This window comes from Podarcis tiliguerta (genome assembly GCF_965153285.1).
Source record: "Podarcis tiliguerta genome assembly, chromosome: 6".
NCBI lineage: Eukaryota > Metazoa > Chordata > Lepidosauria > Squamata > Lacertidae > Podarcis > Podarcis tiliguerta.
Genome location: NC_139539.1, coordinates 6,341,378 through 6,360,020, shown reverse-complemented (window position 1 = coordinate 6,360,020; position 18,643 = coordinate 6,341,378). Strand labels below are relative to the sequence as shown.

The following is an 18,643-nucleotide window of genomic DNA, read 5'->3' as shown; positions in this document are numbered from 1 at the left end:
AGAAAGGGCCAAAAGAAAGCCCCAAACTTCTGAGCTGGAGAAGATGCCTTATACAGAGCCAGGCCATTGGCCATCATAGAATTGTAGAGTCAGAAGGGACTATCAGGTGTCGTCTGACCCCTTGCAATGCAGGAATCTCAACAACCCGTGTCAACATCATCCACTCTGGCAGCTCTGCAGTATCCCTGGTGGGGACTCTGTCTTCACGGTCTTACTAAACACCCCCCTCTCCTGACGGGCAGCTGACCCACTTTTGGGAAACTAGGTAGATTCCCCTTGGTGGTTGAGGCGAGAGTTTTTCCCATGGGGGGAAATCTGTAGCCGTATAGATTTGGGTCCATGACCTTTGGGTCCATTTCGGTAACTGGGCTGAGTTACTCTCCCCACTCTCTGCACAGACCCACCTGAACGCTCTCCTGCCCTTTGCTTGCCTCCAGTGCAGCAGACCATGCTTTCTAAAGACTCTCTCCCCCGCCCCAGATAAAATGCAAAGCTCAGAATGCGCCCAGAGCACTCGTGAAAATCGATTTAGCTTACATCAAGAGGCAATGCTTTTGCAATCATTGCACTGCCCTTGGCAGATTCCTCTGCTTCTGAGGGTGCCCCCAGTCCTTCAATTCTCCTCCTCTGCACAGTCTATTAAAATTAATAGCGGTGCTGTTATCTGCAGGGTGCGCCCCACTGCCAAGGTCATAAGTCAGCCCATTAAAACCCAGCGCATGCTATTGCTCCCTTGACAATGAATTATTATTGGCGTTTGAAATTTGGGACCGTGCCGTACGATCGCAGGGACTGGTAGCGCAGAAGGCACAAGACTGCTTGGCTTAATGGACTAGCCGCCGATGACGTCATAGCCGGTGCCATTGGCCATGTGGTCTGGGGCTGATGGGAGTTGGAGTCCAGTGGAGGGACACAGGTTCCCATCTCCTGTGGGGACTCGCAGAGGCGGATTTAGGGCAGGAAAAATAGTTCCACCGCGCTGGGCGCTGAGCCCAAAGGGTGCCGAAACTATGAGCAGAATGGAAGGCGAGAGGCGAATTTTGGCCTTGCATCGTTGAAATTTGAAAGACCAAAGTCTGCCCCTGGTCTACCTTTTCTCTGCCTAGGAGTGCTCCCAAAGCCACCAATAAGTTCGGTCGTACAAGCCACTGCAAAGGGTGTTCTTCCCGGCCTCCGTCACCCACCTCCCGCCCAGCTCTTCCTGACCACCCAGCTGTGAAACAATGCTTTTGATTAGCTCCCCGGCAGTCCTCCCCGAGGCGAGCTCATCCCCGCGACAGGCTGGGCAATAAGGTCCCTTATCAAATGTCCAAAGTAATTTCCCTAAGCCGTCTCTCCTCGCCCTCTGAATGGGCAGCTCTGCCTTGGCAGTCAGACAGAGCCTCTGGGGGAAACCTGGCCATCTTTGCCCTCCAGCCCGGCTGCTCAGACCCGTTCTGCAGAAATTACCGTATTTTTTGCTCTATAAGACTCCCTTTTTCCCTCCTAAAAAGTAAGGGGAAATGTTGTGTGCGTCCTATGGAGCGAATGCAGGCTGCGCAGCTATCCCAGAAGCCAGAACAGCAAGAGGGATTGCTGTTTTCACTGCGCAGCGATCCCTCTTGCTCTTCTGGCTTCTGAGATTCAGAATATTTTTTTTCTTGTTTTCCTCCTCCAAAAACTAGTTGCGTCTTGTGGTCTGGTGCGTCTTATAGAGAGAAAAATACGGTAGATTAGGGACAATGGCATTGCCCTCGAAGATCCAAATTCCTGTTACACCAGATATAAAAGCTCCTCGGTTTTGCATTGTGTGAGGAAGGCCCTTTGCTCTGGGCAGGTCTGAACGCTGGTTTGGCCGCTCATTTATTTCTTATACCGCTAAATGTATTAAAAATACTGTCCAATGTAGCCCATTTGCGTCAGGGACTGCCTTTGACTTAGAACCATAGAATTGGAAGGGATCACCAGGGTTCATCTAGTCCAGCCCCCCTGCAAGGCAGGAATCTTTTGCCCAATGTGGGGTTCGAACCCACAACCTTGAGATTAAGACTCTCAAGAGTCAGGTCCATAATCCATAATCTGTCTGGTTTAGGGCTGCCAGTATGGTGTAGTGGTTAAGAGCGGTGGACTCGTAATCTGGTGAACCGGGTTCGATTCCCCGCTCCTCCACATGCAGCTGCTGGGTGACCTTGGGCCAGTCACACTTCTCTGAAGTCTCTCAGCCCCACTCACCTCACAGAGTGTTTGTTGTGGGGGAGGAAGGGAAAGGAGAATGTTAGTCACTTTGAGACTCCTTCGGGTAGTGATAAAGCGGGATATCAAATCCAAACTCCTCCTCCTCTTCTTCTTCTTTGCTCCCTGGGAGCTGTTATCCACCAGGGCAAACACACCCCATAAGCTCAGCCACCCTGTCTCATTTTGCATCCCCAGCCTGGCAGACACGGCCCCTCAAGAAAAATGAAATAAGGCATATTGAGCACCTAGCCCACTCAGAAGCTTTATTTGTACACTTGTGCCCCTCTCAAAGGAGCTTGAGGTGGTGTGCATGGTTCTGCCCTCTCCTGTTGCATCCCCACAAGAACCCTGCGAGGTAGGTCAGGCTGAGAGGCAGCAAGTGGCCCAAGGTCACCCAGGAAGAGCCTTGGTCTCCCAGGTCCCACTCTGACACATGTCACCATCATACTATGCCGGCTTCCGCAGGCCGGTAGCTACTCTGGGTTCTTTTAACCTGGAGACTCCTGGGCTTGTGTCTGGCCTTCCTTAGGTGCAAAGCATGTGATCTACCACTGACCGGAGACCCTGGAGTGATGAGCAGAGAAGAACCAGAAAGAGATACAATTGTCAGTTGCCCATGCCATTGGAAATGAGGTCACTGTTGAGCCACAGGAAATTGAGAGGATAAAATGTGGCTGTTTCCCCAGTGTTTTCCTAAGAGCAAAATGCCTGTTGCTGTGACATGCACAGTCTTTGGCAACCTCGTGCCCTCCAGATGTCTCAAACTACAACTCCCATCGTGGAAGTTGTAGTCCCAGGCATCTGGAAGGCGCTGCCAGCTTGGCGAAGACTTGGCCACGGGCTGGCATTTGTAGCGCAAGGATCATTTGGAGCATCGCATTTTTATGTCACCCTCTCAAGTGCAGCGCTGTTACTTTTTTTCCATAGGAGTGAATGGCATCCATTGGAGACGGTCTAGGCAAACACTCCAGCCTGTGGTCACCTGAACTGTTGCAAACTGAGCTTCTGCTGTCAGCATTGCTCAGCAGAGCTCCAGGGCTGGGAACCTCCACGCCCGGGGGTCTAACCATATAGAATGCCAGGTGTGGGGCAGGTAAAAACATGGCGTCGCCAAATGGAGCTTGGCCGGGCCCCCCAATCAGCTGATTGGAGAGGCCTCCCAAGCCCTAACTGCTAGGCAAGATGGTGCTTTGAAAGGGGCTCCTGTTTGCTGCCTATGGAGTAGCTCCTTTCAATGCTCTCTGTTGCCCAGTGTTATGAAGGGGCTTCTGAAGAACCCTGTGGGTGGGTGGGGGTCACTTGTGACTTCAGGTGATTGGCAGGTGGGTGGCTCCACTCGCCTGCCAAACATGGCCCAGGAGACGTGGTGGAGATAACAATTATCTAGCCCATTGGCCAGATCCAGCCCCCAACCCGGGCATAGCTGCCACCTGGGTTGGGTTTCAAAGCTACACTTCAATCATAGAGTTGGAAGGGACCCCTGAGGTTCATCTAGTCCACCCCCCCTGCCATGCATGAATTGATTGGTTCAGATCCAGCCCTCTGGAGCAGCAGAAACTAAACTTGCTCTGTCTTCCACCTGGAGTGTTTCAGAAACAGCCTTTGTTGCAGATTCTCCAGCCCACAGGCCTCCTCCCTAGTTTTCAGATATCACCCAGTTCCCTTTTGCCACATAAAGGTAAAGGGACCCCTGACCATTAGGTCCAGTCGTGGCCGACTCTGGGGTTGCGGCGCTCATCTCGCTTTATTGGCCAAGGGAGCCGGTGTACAGCTTCTGGGTCATGTGGCCAGCATGACTAAGCCGCTTCTGGCGAACCAGAGCAGCGCACGGAAATGCCATTTACCTTCCCGCCAGAGCGGTACCTATTTATCTACTTGCACTTTGACGTGCTTTCAAACTGCTAGGTTGGCAGGAGCTGGGACCGAGCAACGGGAGCTCACCCTGTCGCGGGGATTCGAACCGCCGACCTTCTGATCGGCAAGTCCTAGGCTCTGTGGTTTAACCCACAGCACCACCCATGCCACATACCCTCCTCTTAATAGCAAACCCACTTTCCTCGTTCCAGTCCTTCTGTAGCCCAAGAGGCTCCCTATGCAAGAAGGAGCTACCAGGTGGGTTGATAGAAGCCCCCGAGTTTGCAGAACAACAAGAAAACCCTAAGCATCAGGGAGGGGGAACTTTAAGGGGGGGAAATGCACCCAAAAACCACCCTAAGCAGGACAGGATGGAATGGAGTAGCCTGATTAAGGGCATGGCTGGCTGAACAAGAGCACTCTACCCTGCAATATTTTGTTGCAGGCCTCAGCCTTTTCAAAGGGCTCATCTGGCCTGCAGTTGTGCAGACAGCAGGTACCTGGCAGCTGGCTGCATCCCTCCTGCCTCTGGGGGCCTGGGCCCCCCGGACAGTTAGCAATCATTAATTACTCCGCTAAGTGGATTTGCCTTACGCCAAGGAGACATTTGCACCCCTGAAACCGTGGGGTGGGTTACTGACTCAGCGAAACATCACCGAGCAGGTCTCAAAGATTTGTGAAACTGCACGCGTCCCCCTGCAGTCTACCCACATTTTTATTATTCCCATTGATCCCAAGACTGGTGATAGCGCAGGACATCATGCAATAAAGTGGGTGGTGTGTGTGTGTGTGTTTTTTTCTTGAATGTATTTATTGTGTCTCAGAGAATTCGATTCCAGTGAGGTACCCCTGGGCTCATCTGCGCTGCATACGTAAACTGGTTTAATCACCGGGAAACCCTGGGGGTTATAAGTGGGGGCTGGGAATCGCTTAGCACCCTAGACCTGACTTTCGGTCATCTGCATGGCTGCTTTATGCTGCAGTGGAGAGGTTTTTTTTTTGGGGGGGGGCAAAGCGGCAGCAAAGGCAGCATGGTGCACACTCACTGGCGAAGCCAAGCCGGTATGTCTGCCGTCGCATTTGCACCTTGCCAGTATCGCCTCTCCTGCTCGCCTTTCCCCCTACGCAGCAGTGGGGGTCAGGTGAGCACTACCACTCGCTCTCCTCCTGTACGCTACTGAGCCTTGTCAAACTACAACTCCCGGGGTTTTTTGGTTTTGTTTTATTTAAGAGACTCCACGGCACTTAATGAAATGAGCCAACATAGGTTTGTAGTGCAAATCAGGCCACTGAGTTGACCTTTCTCTACTGTATGTGATTTTGTGTATACTTCTAATGCCATTCTGGGGGAAGGAAGGGGAAGCATCTGTGTCTACTTTTCGTTTGTTTGTTTCTGGGGGTGGGGGGGGGGCGGGAAATGGGGGGATGAAGGTGAACAGAACAACAGCTTTTTTGTTTTATTTGGTTGGTTTTTGTACTCGACACAAATATCAAAATTAAAAGAAACTGTTCTTTAAAATTAAAAGAAGAAAAAGAAGCCTCGGTTGGTTATTTGTTTCTTCCTGCCTGGTACTCGCGCCGTTGCAACCTCAGGTCTTGACTACTGCAGTGTGGTTTCCCCAGGGCTGCCCTTGATGGCTGGGTTGAAATCTTTGCTGGTGAAGTCAAGTGTGGCACCTGACAGCCGCAGGTAGATACCAGGACCCACTGGTGTGATTACATCTTTCCCTTGCCCCCTGAAGCAGGTAGCTGGTCCCGGAAGCTTCCTTATTTTCGTTACACCATGAGTATATAGTTCCCAATTAACAGTGTCTTCTGGGCAATTGATGCACACACAAAAGCCTTAAGAACAATTGTTAACCGCTCTAGAGATAAAACAGAATAAAACAAACCACAACACAAAGCCAGCAAGTGCAAAAACCTTCATGAGCGCACCTGATCAATGATCTGAAAATGCTTGGGGACAGGTAAGTAAGCAGGTGAGCGCTGAAAAAGGTAGCCTGGCCACAAATCAAGGGAAGTTATAGTGCCACTGTATTCTGCTCTGGTCAGACCTTACCTGGAGTACTGTGTCCAGTTCTGGGCACCACAGTTCAAGAAGGACACTGACAAACTGGAACGTGTCCAGAGGAGGGCAGCCAAAATGGTCAAAGGCCTGGAAATGATGCCTTATGAGGAATGGCTAAGGGAGCTGGGCATGTTTAGCCTGGAGAAGAGGAGGTTAAGGGGTGATATGATAGCCATGTTCAAATATATAAAAGGATGTCACATAGAGGAGGGAGAAAGGTTGTTTTCTGCTGCTCCAGAGAAGGGGACACGGAGCAATGGATCCAAACTACAAGAAAGAAGATTCCACCTAAACATTAGGAAGAACTTCCTGACAGTAAGAGCTGTTTGACAGTGGAATTTGCTGCCAAGGAGTGTGGTGGAGTCTCCTTCTTTGGAGGTCTTTAAGCAGAGGCTTGACAACCATATGTCAGGAGTGCTCTGATGGTGTTTCCTGCTTGGCAGGGGGTTGGACTCGATGACCCTTGTGGTCTCTTCCAACTCTATGATTCTATGAAAGCCATTTAAAGGTGAAACCTGCCCCTTTGAGTTGGGCCTGGAAACAGACCAGAAGCTCATGCAGATGGTCCAAGTGATCTACTCAGCACATGCTCTGCCTCTCAGGTATAATTCCTCAAAGGAGAGAGGTTCCCCTCCCCAGAATATATTCACACATTTCGTTTCGCCCACTACCATCTCTCGGATGTGCATGTTTTGGGGGAAATTGTAAAAACCTGCCCAGCCTGTTTACCCAAAGAAATGGGGTCAGTGGGGACTGCTTGACCCTTTCCCTCCAGCCATCTTTCTGCTCAAAAGCAGCCCCTTCTGGCAAATGATTTTCCACCCAAGAAAGGCACCCCTTCCCCCCCCCACTGGTCCATGGGTGGAAAAGTCATAAGCTCTTCCTACTTGCTCTCCCTCTGCTCATATAAGAAACCCTCCTCTGGGGCCGCTGCTATATGTCCGGGTTTTGCAAAATGGCATCCCGGCGGATTTTTTTTATTGAATTGAATATGGCAAATGGCTTAATTCTTTAAAGAAATGCCAAGAAAAGCCCCAAAATGAGGTGCTCCCTCAAAAAAAGCTCAAAAACTTTGATCCCAGCATACTGTGCTGGAGTGTAAACAGACATGTGACGTGCAACAATCTCATGCCTGTTCCTTAAGGTGGAATGGAAATGTCAGCACCCCCCAAAAAAAGCTCAGAAACATTGTCCAGATATTCACTTTTGGGAATATGGCAATCTTACCTTCCAACCTTGACTGCTTCTCATTTACGGTCAAACCTTGGTTTCACTGTCTATTGATCCCTGTGCCACCACTTTATTTCTCGCTGCCACCACCCGGGCCCTACCTGGTACAATACTGAGTCCAGTCAGGGTTAAATTGGAACATAAACTTCTGTTTATTTATTGCAGTTTAACAAGCGTGTGGTTTCATAAACAGTATCGGTCAATTACAATCGTGGGGTTCCTATCCAGACCTATAACTTCCGCTACCTGCTCTCACTCACTCAACCACCTCTCAGATATTTACTCGTCTTCCTAGCCCCTAACTGTTCCTGACTCAGCTTATTTCGCTACCCTAACTCAACCTCCCCACAGACTCTATCCCAATTCACTCCCACTCCAACCAACCACCCAACTCCCAACGAACTCCCCCCTTCGCCCCTCCCAGAGCTGGTTTTATAGTCCCTCTGACTCCACCCCCTGGGTTCTGATTGGGTAACCTGTTTAACTATTTCACCTCCAGCCCTCTCATGTGTTAACGTCACACTCGGTTCCCAAACAGCTCCATTTTGGAACATTTCAGCTCCCGGATGCTGAAAACCCAGAAGTAAATGCTCCAGTTTTTTAACGTTTTTCAGAAGCCGAACACCCAACGTTCGGCTTCCGCTTGAGTGCAGGAAGCTCTTGCAGCCAATCAGAAGCCGCGCCTTGGTTGTTGAACATTTTGGAAGCTGAAATGGCTTCTGGAATGGATTATGTTTGACAACCGAGGTTTGTATTTATATTTAAACAAGGAGGTCAGGAGACTGGTGGACGTGTCACCACTGCAACACCCAGTTTGGCTGCTCGGACTGCCCCTTCATGCTCTCTGGAGGGATAAAAGGGGCAAGAGTCTCTTCCTCGTCGGTGGGAGTGACTTGCATTTTATGGAACTGCCCATTGGCCAGGTTGCAGTCAGCAGGGACAGCGTGCAATTGCTTCCCTTCCCATGATAGAATTGCGTGGCGCAGGACGCATGAGAGAAATGTTTGCGCCTCCCCAGGGAGTAACTAAAGCGCAGCCCGCAGTCCTAAAAGTGTTCTTTCGGCGCGTCGCAGAAACAACGGGCTCCTAATGCAGTAGGATGTTTTATGGGAGCAGAGCTCTGTCTCGTTCGCCTCTTCCGTTCCTGCTACCTGGGAGAAGATAGAAGCAGCTGGCCATGGTGAGAGGCCATGGAGGAGATATGCAGCAAAAGGATAGCTGTTTAGGACGCTTGGTTTTGATCGGGGGGGTGGGGTGAGAGAGCTTGGGAGACTGTTCTCTATCTCCCCCAGCCTATGGGGTTGCATGGGAGTGTGACTCAAGAGCACCCGTATTTCTAGCTGACATGGTTTCTATGCACTAAGAACATAATTCATTTTATTGCACTTGTGGCAGCGAAGGCTCCAACAACCACTGGGAGAACTGGTGTGGTGCATGGAAGCTTCACAAACATTCCAGTTTCAAAGCTAACATCATCATCATCATCATACGAAAGAAGAATGGCAAATTAAATTAATGGACTATGCAGAACTGGACAAAATGACAGGAAGGATTCGAAACCTGCGGGGCCAGAGATTTACAGAAGATTGGAAGAAGTATATGAATTATTTGAAGAGCAACTGTAATCAACAAATTACGCTAATAGGACTACAAGAAGTTTTGTAAGGAGAAATATACGAAGCGTTACAAAGTAGAAAAATATACAGATATTGGTTATGAGTTTGAAATGTAATAGGGAAAATAATAAATGCATACTAAGAGATTAGATTGGAAAATTTTCAGACAGGACTGATGGAAGTCAAAAAAATTGAATAAGATGTAAAAGTATGTTTAATCACTGTTGAAAATGGTATGTTAAAAAACTAAAAAAAAAATGTTATATATTAATAATGATGATGATGATGATGATGATGTTAATGTTCCCAGTCCAATTTCTGAGAGGGAAAGAAAAGGTGTCAGTTTGGCTGGAATTAAAAGTTCACAAGTTCTTGGGATAAATCAAAGTTTGCCTTTTGGTGATGTCTTGTTTAAATCTTCAGTGCAAGTTGCTAGGTGCGTTTCATCGTTCAGGTCTCAGTTACCTTCCCAGGGGGTTAAACTAGATGACCCTTGAGGTCGTCGTCCCTTCCAATGCTATAATTCTACGATTGTATCACATGTGCATTGGGCCCTTTGAGTGGTGCATCTCCTAGCCTCTGTGCATCTAACCACGGCATAATTCAACGTGGAGCTTTTCAATTCACACCCTGTACCTGCTGCGGTATATATTGAACCGCTGTGATAATGTCATAGGAATTTCTTTTCGCTCGTCTAGTGTATCTTCTGTTAAAACAAAACAAAGCATTATTTTTGACCTTTAAATCGGTGGAAAGTAGGGGACTCAAGCATGAATGACAGCCTTTAGCAATCTTTAATAATGGCGGGGGGTAGAGAAGAGAGGGGCAGCGATCCTTGGAGAATTGAGTTCTCTGCTTCTCCCTGTTTCTGTTTGTGACTGTGGGGCATGGCGACAGCGCTAAGGGGTCTTCCTAAGGTTAAAGAATGGGGAGCAACGTTGGTGATGGGTTGATTGAAAGGATCGCGGAGAATTAAAGGGGTGGCAGACAGAGAAAGGTGAAGAAAAGAGGAGGCAAGGTAGAAGCAGCAGCAAGTGCTAAACCAGACATCGGTCCTAAATAATAATAATAATAATAATAATAATAATAATAATAATTATTTATTTGTACCCAGCTCACCTGGCTGGGTTTCCCCAGCCACTCTGGGTGGCTTCCAACAAAGATCAAAAATATATTGAAAGGTCACACATTAAAAACTTCCCTGAACAGGGCTGCCTTCAGATGTCTTCTGAATGTCAGGTAGTTGTTTATCTCTTTGACATCTGATGGGAGGGTGTTCCACAGGGCGGGCGCCACTACCAAGAAGGCCCTCTGCCTGGTTCCCTGTAGCTTTGCTTCTCACAATGAGGGAACCGCCAGAAGGCCCTCGGCGCTGGACCTCAGTGTCCGGGTAGAACGATTGGGGTGGAGACGCTCCTTCAGGTATACTGGGCCTTTGAGGCCATTTAGGGGTTTAAAGGTCAGCACCAACACTTTGAATTGTGCTCAGAAACGTGCTGGGAACCAATATAGGTCTTTCAAGACCGGTGTTATGTGGTCTCAGCAGCCGCCCCCAGTCACAGTCTAGCTGCTGCATTCTGGATTAGTTGTAGTTTCTGGGTCACCTTCAAAGATAGCCCCACGTGAAGCGCATTGCAGTAGTCCAAGCGGGAGATAACCAGAGCATGCACCACTGTGGCGAGACAGTCTGCGGGCAGGTAGGGTCTCAGCCTGCGTACCAGATGGAGCTGGTAGACAGCTGCCCTGGACACAGAATTGACCTGCGCCTCCATGGACAGCTGTGAGTCCAAAATGACTCCCAGGCTGCTCACCTGGTCCTTCAGGGGCATAGTATCCCATTCAGGACCAGGGAATCCTCCATACCTGCCCCACCCCTGTTCCCCAAGAACAGTACTTCTGTCTTGTCAGGATTCAACCTCAATCCATTAGCCACCATCCATCCTCCAACTGCCTGCTGATCTAGGCCTTGGCTAGAGACAGGACGACCACAGAGCCAAAGCTTCATTGGGGCATCGCAATGCAAAATGGCCCATCAGATCTGGGATTGTGATGATATCACCAAGCATCAACATAGCCAGTTCAGAGCAAGGGCTGTGTTTCCTGTGTCACACGGCCCTCACTCTGTATAGGCGGGAAGGAAGCTGAGTCTATAAGTTCTAATGGAGCTTCTGTGCCTTCATGGGTTGAATAGCAGGCAAACATTGCCTGTTATGGCTTCTATCACTGCAGTGTTTTGACCCGGCAACCCTAAGCAGGAGGGGCTTACAAAGGACCAAAAGCAGTGAGGGTGGGTGAACTTCACACATTGATTTGAACCAAGCAGGTGATTCTGTAGCCACAGGCTTCAAATCCCTTTCAAAACTCCTGCTGCCATTGAGTTTGTTCCAGCCTCAAAGACCCATCCCTTGCCCAGATGGGAATGAAATCTCGTGCTTCCTTTTGCAGAAAACAGTTTCTGCTTCATTGAAAGGGGGAAAGGATAATAAGGGAGTGGGGCAAAGGGCTGCTGAAACAGCCCACCAAGGACTGTGAAATATGAATTTCATTTCTGCTGCCTTTTGACCTTCTTCCAAAATGCACCCACCACTGTCTCCAGAGCCCCAGATGGCAACGGCACAGCCTGGGATTGTTTGAATTAGTTGGCTTCGTAGATTTCATAGATAAAATTCAGCTTCTCCCTGCGGAGCAGCAAAGCTCTTAGTCCACACTCTTCCTTTCATTTTCAAGTGTGTGGCTGTGGGATGTCTTGGGGTTTTGCTTGTTTTTTTAATCTTCATTTTTGCATTACGAAAGGGCAAGCATATAAAGCAGGGTAGGCAACCTAAGGCCCAAGGGCCACAAGCAGCCCATGGGGGTCATTTAACTGGCCCATGAGCTGCCCCCAAACCGAGCCACCTGCTTGGCGGGTCCCCACACACTGCGCTAAACCAGCACAGTGCAGTGCAGTGCAGGGACTTGCTTCTGCAGCGCCGAAAATTGCGCCTGCGCAGATGCTCACACACACAATCTGGCCCACGGAGAGATCTCCACTGGAGTGAACCAGCCCAGGCAAGGTAAACCTTGCCGACCCCTGATATAAAGCATGCAAGATAAAGTCCCATCTCCCCACTCACCCCCAAATATCCCATGTGTACAATTCAGTTCCCAAAAAGAAAAAGGTATGAAATATACTGGGAGTCGGGTGTGGATTTCATGCTCTTTATTCAGCTTGTGGTAGTGAGGAATGGAATTTCCCCTGAAATGTCTGCTTTATATACATTATTTACACAATGGGCCCCACGTGATTGGCTAATTCTACTGTAGGCCAATCAAGTTATGGATTCACTTCTACCTGGAGTTGGATTGGATGGCTCCTGCGGACCAATCAGAGTGCTGCATTCTGAATCCTGTTGTTCTAGGACCAATCAGACTGCTGCATTTTGGATCCTATTCAACTCAGTACATAACAAGGTAATTAAGAGCAAAGTTCATTTGTTGGAGTTTGGATAGTTGTGATTGTTGGTTGTTGTTGTTGTCTCGTCTTACTTTAACCAGAGAAGACCATGCGTGGCTGGTGGGATTGTGCTTCTAGAAGAAGAAGAAGAGTTTGGATTTGATACCCCGCCTTTCACTCCCTTTAAGGAGTCTCAAAGCGGCTAACATTCTCCTTTCCCTTCCTCCCCCACAACAAACACTCTGTGAGGTGAGTGGGGCTGAGAGACTTCAGAGAAGTGTGACTGGCCCAAGGTCACCCAGCAGCTGCTTGTGGAGGAGCAGTGAAGCGAACCCGGTTACCCAGATTACGTGACTACCGCTCTTAACCACTACACCACACTGGCTCTACTGGCTCTAATGAGCTGGATAAACATATACCATGCTTTCTCAGAATAACTTTGGCTCTCATGGGATTTAAGATTAACAGTCCGCTCTGCAGCCGAAGCCTGAGTTGGGGAACAGGGCTGCTGTTTAGCGTGGCACCTTATGCACCACCCCAAAAGTAGAAACACATCACAAAGGAGGCAGGTTTAATCGCATTACATGGGCGTAGTGGGTGATGGAAAACCCTCCCGAGTAGTGAGAGTCCTGTCTCTGCAAGGCTCCCTTGAGCCCAGGGCCGGTCCAAGACATTTTGCCACCTGAGGCAAATCACAAAATGGCACTCCCCACCAGCACTAGGGAAGAAGGGTGAGCAAAGATCTAAATCAGGAACAAGAGGAGAATAAAGCTCTACATCAGGATTTGCTGCCCCTGTGGATCTTGCCGCCTGAGGCTGTCACCTAACTAACCTTGTCTCATGGGTGGGCCGGCCCTGGCTGAGCTTTGCCTGGCACCTACACTGCCCTTTGGGCATCAGGCAAAGACCATTTGGTTTCTCTAGGGCTTAGAAATTAAACCTTAAGTGGATTGCAAATCCATGCTATTTTTTAACTGCTGTTTTTTCAGTTTTTACTCTGTGATATTTTTCTCGCATTTTCTTGTGTTTTTCTTGTATATAAATCACAACAATAAATTCTTTTTGAAGGGTGCCATAAAAAATGTATTAAGCTTCAAACTCTACACTGTTTCCAGGGTTTTAGGTATGAGGTCTTGCAGAACAAGGCCTGGGGTTTGTGACCTGAGAGATGAAACACACGTACAACACTTCTGAACTATAGCCACTGTTTGCCTAGGAAGGAGAAGCTCTGGGCCTCCAATGATTACTGGACTTCAGCTCCCGTCAGCCCCAGCAGTATGGTCAATGGTTAGAGACGACAGGAGTTGCGATGAAACAACACCTGGAGGCCTACAGACTCCCGATATCGGAACTACATCTTCTGTAACAAGGTGTTTTTAAGCTGGCAACCGTTCAACGTGATGGGAATCCAGTTTTGGGGATCCTCTTCACGATAGGAACCCAGGTTTGGTGCACCCATTGAAGTCCTTAGAAAGGTACAGATTTGATAGCTGTGATGGCTATGTTCTGCTTCTGCAGTTGGACAGCAGTGCTTCAGAATCCCAGTTGTTGGGAACTGGAGAAGGCTCCTGTGATCGAATCCTGCTTGCGGATTTCTCACAGGCGTCTGGTTGGTCCCTGTGCTGGTCCCAGGGGGTTACCGTGCGGCGTGATCCGAGTCCAGTCCAAGGTCAAGGGTGTGGTATGGAGGCTGTCCGTCAAGGCTGAAGCAGGGTCCAAGGCAAGGAGTCAGGTGAGGTCAGGAACTCTAGCAGAAGAGCAGGATAGGGTGCTGGCAGGAACAGGCTACCAACAATGTTGCTTCTGCAACCTGGGACTGGGCTGGCTGGCTTTTATCTGCCCCGAGGCATAGGGCGGTCTCAGTCCACAGGTGACTTGCTTCTCCTGGCCTGGAGGTGAGCACTCCTCTTGTGGGAACTTAGTTCCCTCCGCCTCTCTGCCCTGAGCCTCTGCAGCTCAGGAGAAGCTGGAGGGTTACTGGACCCAGAGGCCACCTCAGCTTCCCCTGATGGGGCTGAGAGTGGAGCACCTGCAGGCAATGGGTCTTCCATCACCTCCAGAGCCAGAGCAGATTCAGCTGGTGTCTGCTCCTGAGGATCTGGCACAGGTGAGGGCCCTTCAGGTTCAAGCCCCTGCCCCGGCTCAGCCGGCCCTGGAGGCGGGGATTCCTGTGCAGGCTGGGATTCCTCAGGTTCAGCCTCTGAATCCGATTCCCAGGCCATCACAGTCCCTGTGTGAAGCAGATGCTGGACCAGTTGGGCCACTGCCCTGATCCAGCAAGCGCTTCTCATGTTCTTATGATGCTGGTACTCACCAGGTTTCAAGGATGCACACTTAGACATTTGGAGATCAAACAAGGACAAGGGCAAACAGCCGGTTGTGTTCCACCATCTCAGATCCCAAGGACTCCGACTCAAATGCACGTCCCACTTGGTAATAAAGGAGAACCGTAAAACCAGGACTTTAGCATGTGGAGGAGGTCTTTGCAGCAATTAGCCCCTTCGAAAACACTTGCCAGAAGGGAAGGAGGTGCTCACAGCTTCTGGGATGATTAGAGTGAAGAACAGATCAGGTCAGTGCGACGCACGGAGCCAGAAAATTGTACCAAGCGGTGGAAGTGAAGCAGCTTGTTTCTGATAACAGAACGGAGTCTCAGGTGAGTCAGCAGCGAGGGAGAGAATCTAGAGAGCTGATAAGAGCAGGTGGTGGATGTGATTGACAGCTGAGAGTGCCTGCAAAGGTCAATGCAAATATGTAGCATCTGTGCGCGAAGGCCTAGGCGTATTCCCCATAACGCCGATGCCAAATGAGGACAGAGCTGGGTGTTTAGGAAGCAGGGCTAAGACGACGCTCTGCACACCTCTTGAGTTGTGTGTAAAGTGGGTGCATTGACTGTTGAACTGCATTCAGGCCCCATAAGAATGATGGCCGTTGGCGTCTGTCCGTCTCTGGAGACAATGGAGGAGTGCGCTTTTGGGGGTGAAGTCAAGTGGTTGGAAGGTTGCATCACCTAATGGGGCAGTAGAGACAGAAGCAGGAGAGACATGTTTTGTTGCAGCTGGGCAGTGCCAGATTTAAAGGTAAAGGGACCCGTGACCGTTAGGTCCAGTTGCGGACAACTCTGGGGTTGCGGCGCTCATCTCACTTTATTGGCCGAATGAGCCGGCGTACAGCTTCCGAGTCATGTGGCCAGCATGACTAAGCCGCTTCTGGCGAACCAGAGCAGCACACAGAAACGCCGTTTACCTTCCCGCCGACGTGGTACCTATTTATCTACTTGCACTTTGACGTGCTTTCAAACTGCTAGGTTGGCAGGAGCAGGGACCGAGCAACTGGAGCTCACCCCGTCGCGGGGATTCGAACTGCCGACCTTCTGATCGGCAAGCCCTATGCTCTGTGGTTTAGACCACAGCGTCACCCATGTCCTTTGGTGCCAGATTTATGTATAAGCTAAACAAGCTATAGCTTAGGGTGCTCTCTTGGGCACCCTCCCCAAAAAAATTTAAAGGGGGAAAAAACTGGATATACATTTCCAAAATATAAGATAACAAACAAATAAAATAAAACCTGCATACAACAACAGTTTTTGTACAGTGGTAGCTCTGGATGCGAACGGGATCCGTTCCGGAGCCCCATTCGCATCCTGAAGCGGATTGCGATTCGCTGCTTCCATGCATGCATGTGGCGTCATTTTGAGCATCTGCGTATGCACGAGCAGCGAAAACCGGAAGTAACGCACTCTGTTACTTCTGGGTCACCGCAGAGCGCAACCTGAAAATATACATCCCGAAGCTACTTCAACCTGAGGTATGACTCTATGTTTTGTAGGCTCCTATGATGTAAGTAATGGGCCCTGCCTGCTAGCCTGCTCCCTAAAATATCCCTGGTTTGCTCATTTCTATATATAGGATGCCTACATTCTGCATGGACTGGTTGCACGGCAAGATGTGCAAATAGCTTTAGATACCTATTAGGTCCATAAATTACCACACAGCATATATTCGACACAAAAACAGCGACAAGTTGTTGTTGACAAAGGACAGCTGGACATATAAAGGGCCCATTACCTTCAGTAGCTTAGGGCCTCATCAAACCTAAATCTGGCCCTGCAGCTGGGGTAGAGGAATGCGCCCAGCTGTCAAAGGCTCGAGTCAGGTGCACGTCAGCAGCAAGAAATAATAAATCTCCCGAGGCCAGTGAAATTAAAAAATTACTGAAGGAGGTCTTGCCTCAATGACGCTGTTATGAGGACTGAAAGTCTTGGCCTTCTTCTATCTGACAGACCTTCAAGTATTTGTTGTTGTTGTTTAGTCGTGTCCGACTCTTCGTGACCCCATGGACCAGAGCATGCCAGGCACTCCTGTCTTCCACAGCCTCCCGCAGTTTGGTCAAACTCATGCTGGTAGCTTCGAGAACACTGTCCAACCATCTCGTCCTCTGTCGTCCCCTTCTCCTTGTGCCCTCCATCTTTCCCAACATCAGGGTCTTTTCCAGGGAGTCTTCTCTTCTCATGAGGTGGCCAAAGTCTTGGAGCCTCAGCTTCAGGATCTGTCCTTCCAGTGAGCACTCAGGGCTGATTTCCTTAAGAATGGAGAGATTTGGTCCATGGGACTCTCAAGAGTCTCCTCCTCAAGTATTTGGAGATTGCCAAATACGCCAGTCCCCACACAGCCTTCTCTTCTCTAGGCCAGGGTTTCCCAAACTTGGGTCTCCAGCTGTTTTTGGACTACAACTCCTATCATCCCTGACCACTGGTCCTGCTGGCTAGGGATGATGGGAGTTGTAGTCCCAAAAGAGCTGGAGACCCAAGTTTGGGGAACTCTTCCTAAGCTAAGCATACTCTGCTTCTTCAAACTTCCCTCTCAGGACTTGTTTTTCATTCCACCAGACTTCTTTGTTGCCCCTCTGCAAACCAGTTCTGGCTAGTCTCTAAAATATGGCACTTCGAGCTGAACACAGGACCTTGGTTCTCATCCAGTGGGTTCTTCTGAGAATAAGAAGCTACCAAATCTTATGAAAATCGCTAACACTTTCATTAAGCGGTCACTGTGAATGTTCAGGATAGACATTGTTTTTGTCAAAGTTTTTTTTAAATTCAGCCAGCAATCCTTGGCTGAACAATAAAGAAAGCAGAGAGTTGTTTCATCCAAACTTTACTGTTTTCAGTTTTGGATTACGTATTTTTTTGGGGGGGGGCAGTCCTGTGTATCTCTGCACAAGGCAGATAAAGACAAATGCTGTCGTGAACAAGCTGTCAATTATCCAAAGATTTATTCATTTAGATTACAGCTCCTCCTGTGTCTCAGGCACAGGAATGGATAATTGGGCCTGTCAGCCAATTAAAATTTGTGAAGATTAGCCAATAAATCAATTAAGTCAAAAACTGTTTAGTGAGTGGGAAAGGTAACCCTGGCAAGAGATTAGAAGACACTAATTATGTTCAGAATCTGTCCTTGATTCGCCTCCCAACCACATTGCAACTTTTCACACTAGGTCATTTGGGCCCAATTCACGTATTACTTTTTAAATGTTTACTTAAAAACGTAACATGTGAATGCAACAAACACCATGCAGTGAACTATTGGCTGCAATTCTCTATTGCAGGGGTAGCCAATGTCACCACATCTTCCAGATGTTTTCAACTAAAACTCCCAGCATCCTTGGCATTTGTGGCTGGGGCTGATAGAAGCTGTAGTTGAAATCATCCTGGAGGGCACAAGGTTGGCTACCCCTGCCTCAACGGCAGACCAGGTTTCTTTCTGTGTGAAATAGCCTCATGAGTTCATTCAGAGCTAATGGCTCGACAGAATGGTAACAGCAGTGAGTAAAAAGACCCTCAATAACCTGGGTTCTTATTTATTTAACTTCATATTGGTTTTGATGGTATAAAGCTGTGGTTCTCAAACTTTTTTTCTCTGGGGCACCTTCGGGGGGGGGGGAGTTTTTCTCCTTGTTTGCTGTAACTCTTGAAACTCTGTGAGTAAAGTAGCCACTTGTTTGCGAAGCCAAGTCTCTGTGATTTATTCTAGCCTAAGTATTTTTGTGGAGAATATTTGTTTAAAGGCGGATGAGGGCAGATGTCAATCTAAACAACTTGCAATGTGCTCGGAGTAATTGCCTTTGTGCTAATCCTACTACAAGAGAGTATGAATCGCTCTCCAGCAGATCCAAAGCCAGGCAACAGTCCAGGGTCCATGATTGTTAAGCGGGCCATGGTAGCTTGGACCA

The 18,643-nt window shown here is 49.0% G+C and overlaps 1 long non-coding RNA gene across 1 annotated transcript; it reads left to right on the top strand.

The window, feature by feature from the left end:
• Positions 1 to 2,314: 2,314 nt before the first annotated feature.
• LOC310680735 lies at positions 2,315 to 5,602 on the top strand. The gene is made up of 2 exons (XR_014512881.1): positions 2,315 to 2,520; positions 2,617 to 5,602. It is a non-coding gene; the product is annotated as an uncharacterized lncRNA (long non-coding RNA).
• Positions 5,603 to 18,643: the final 13,041 nt, after the last annotated feature.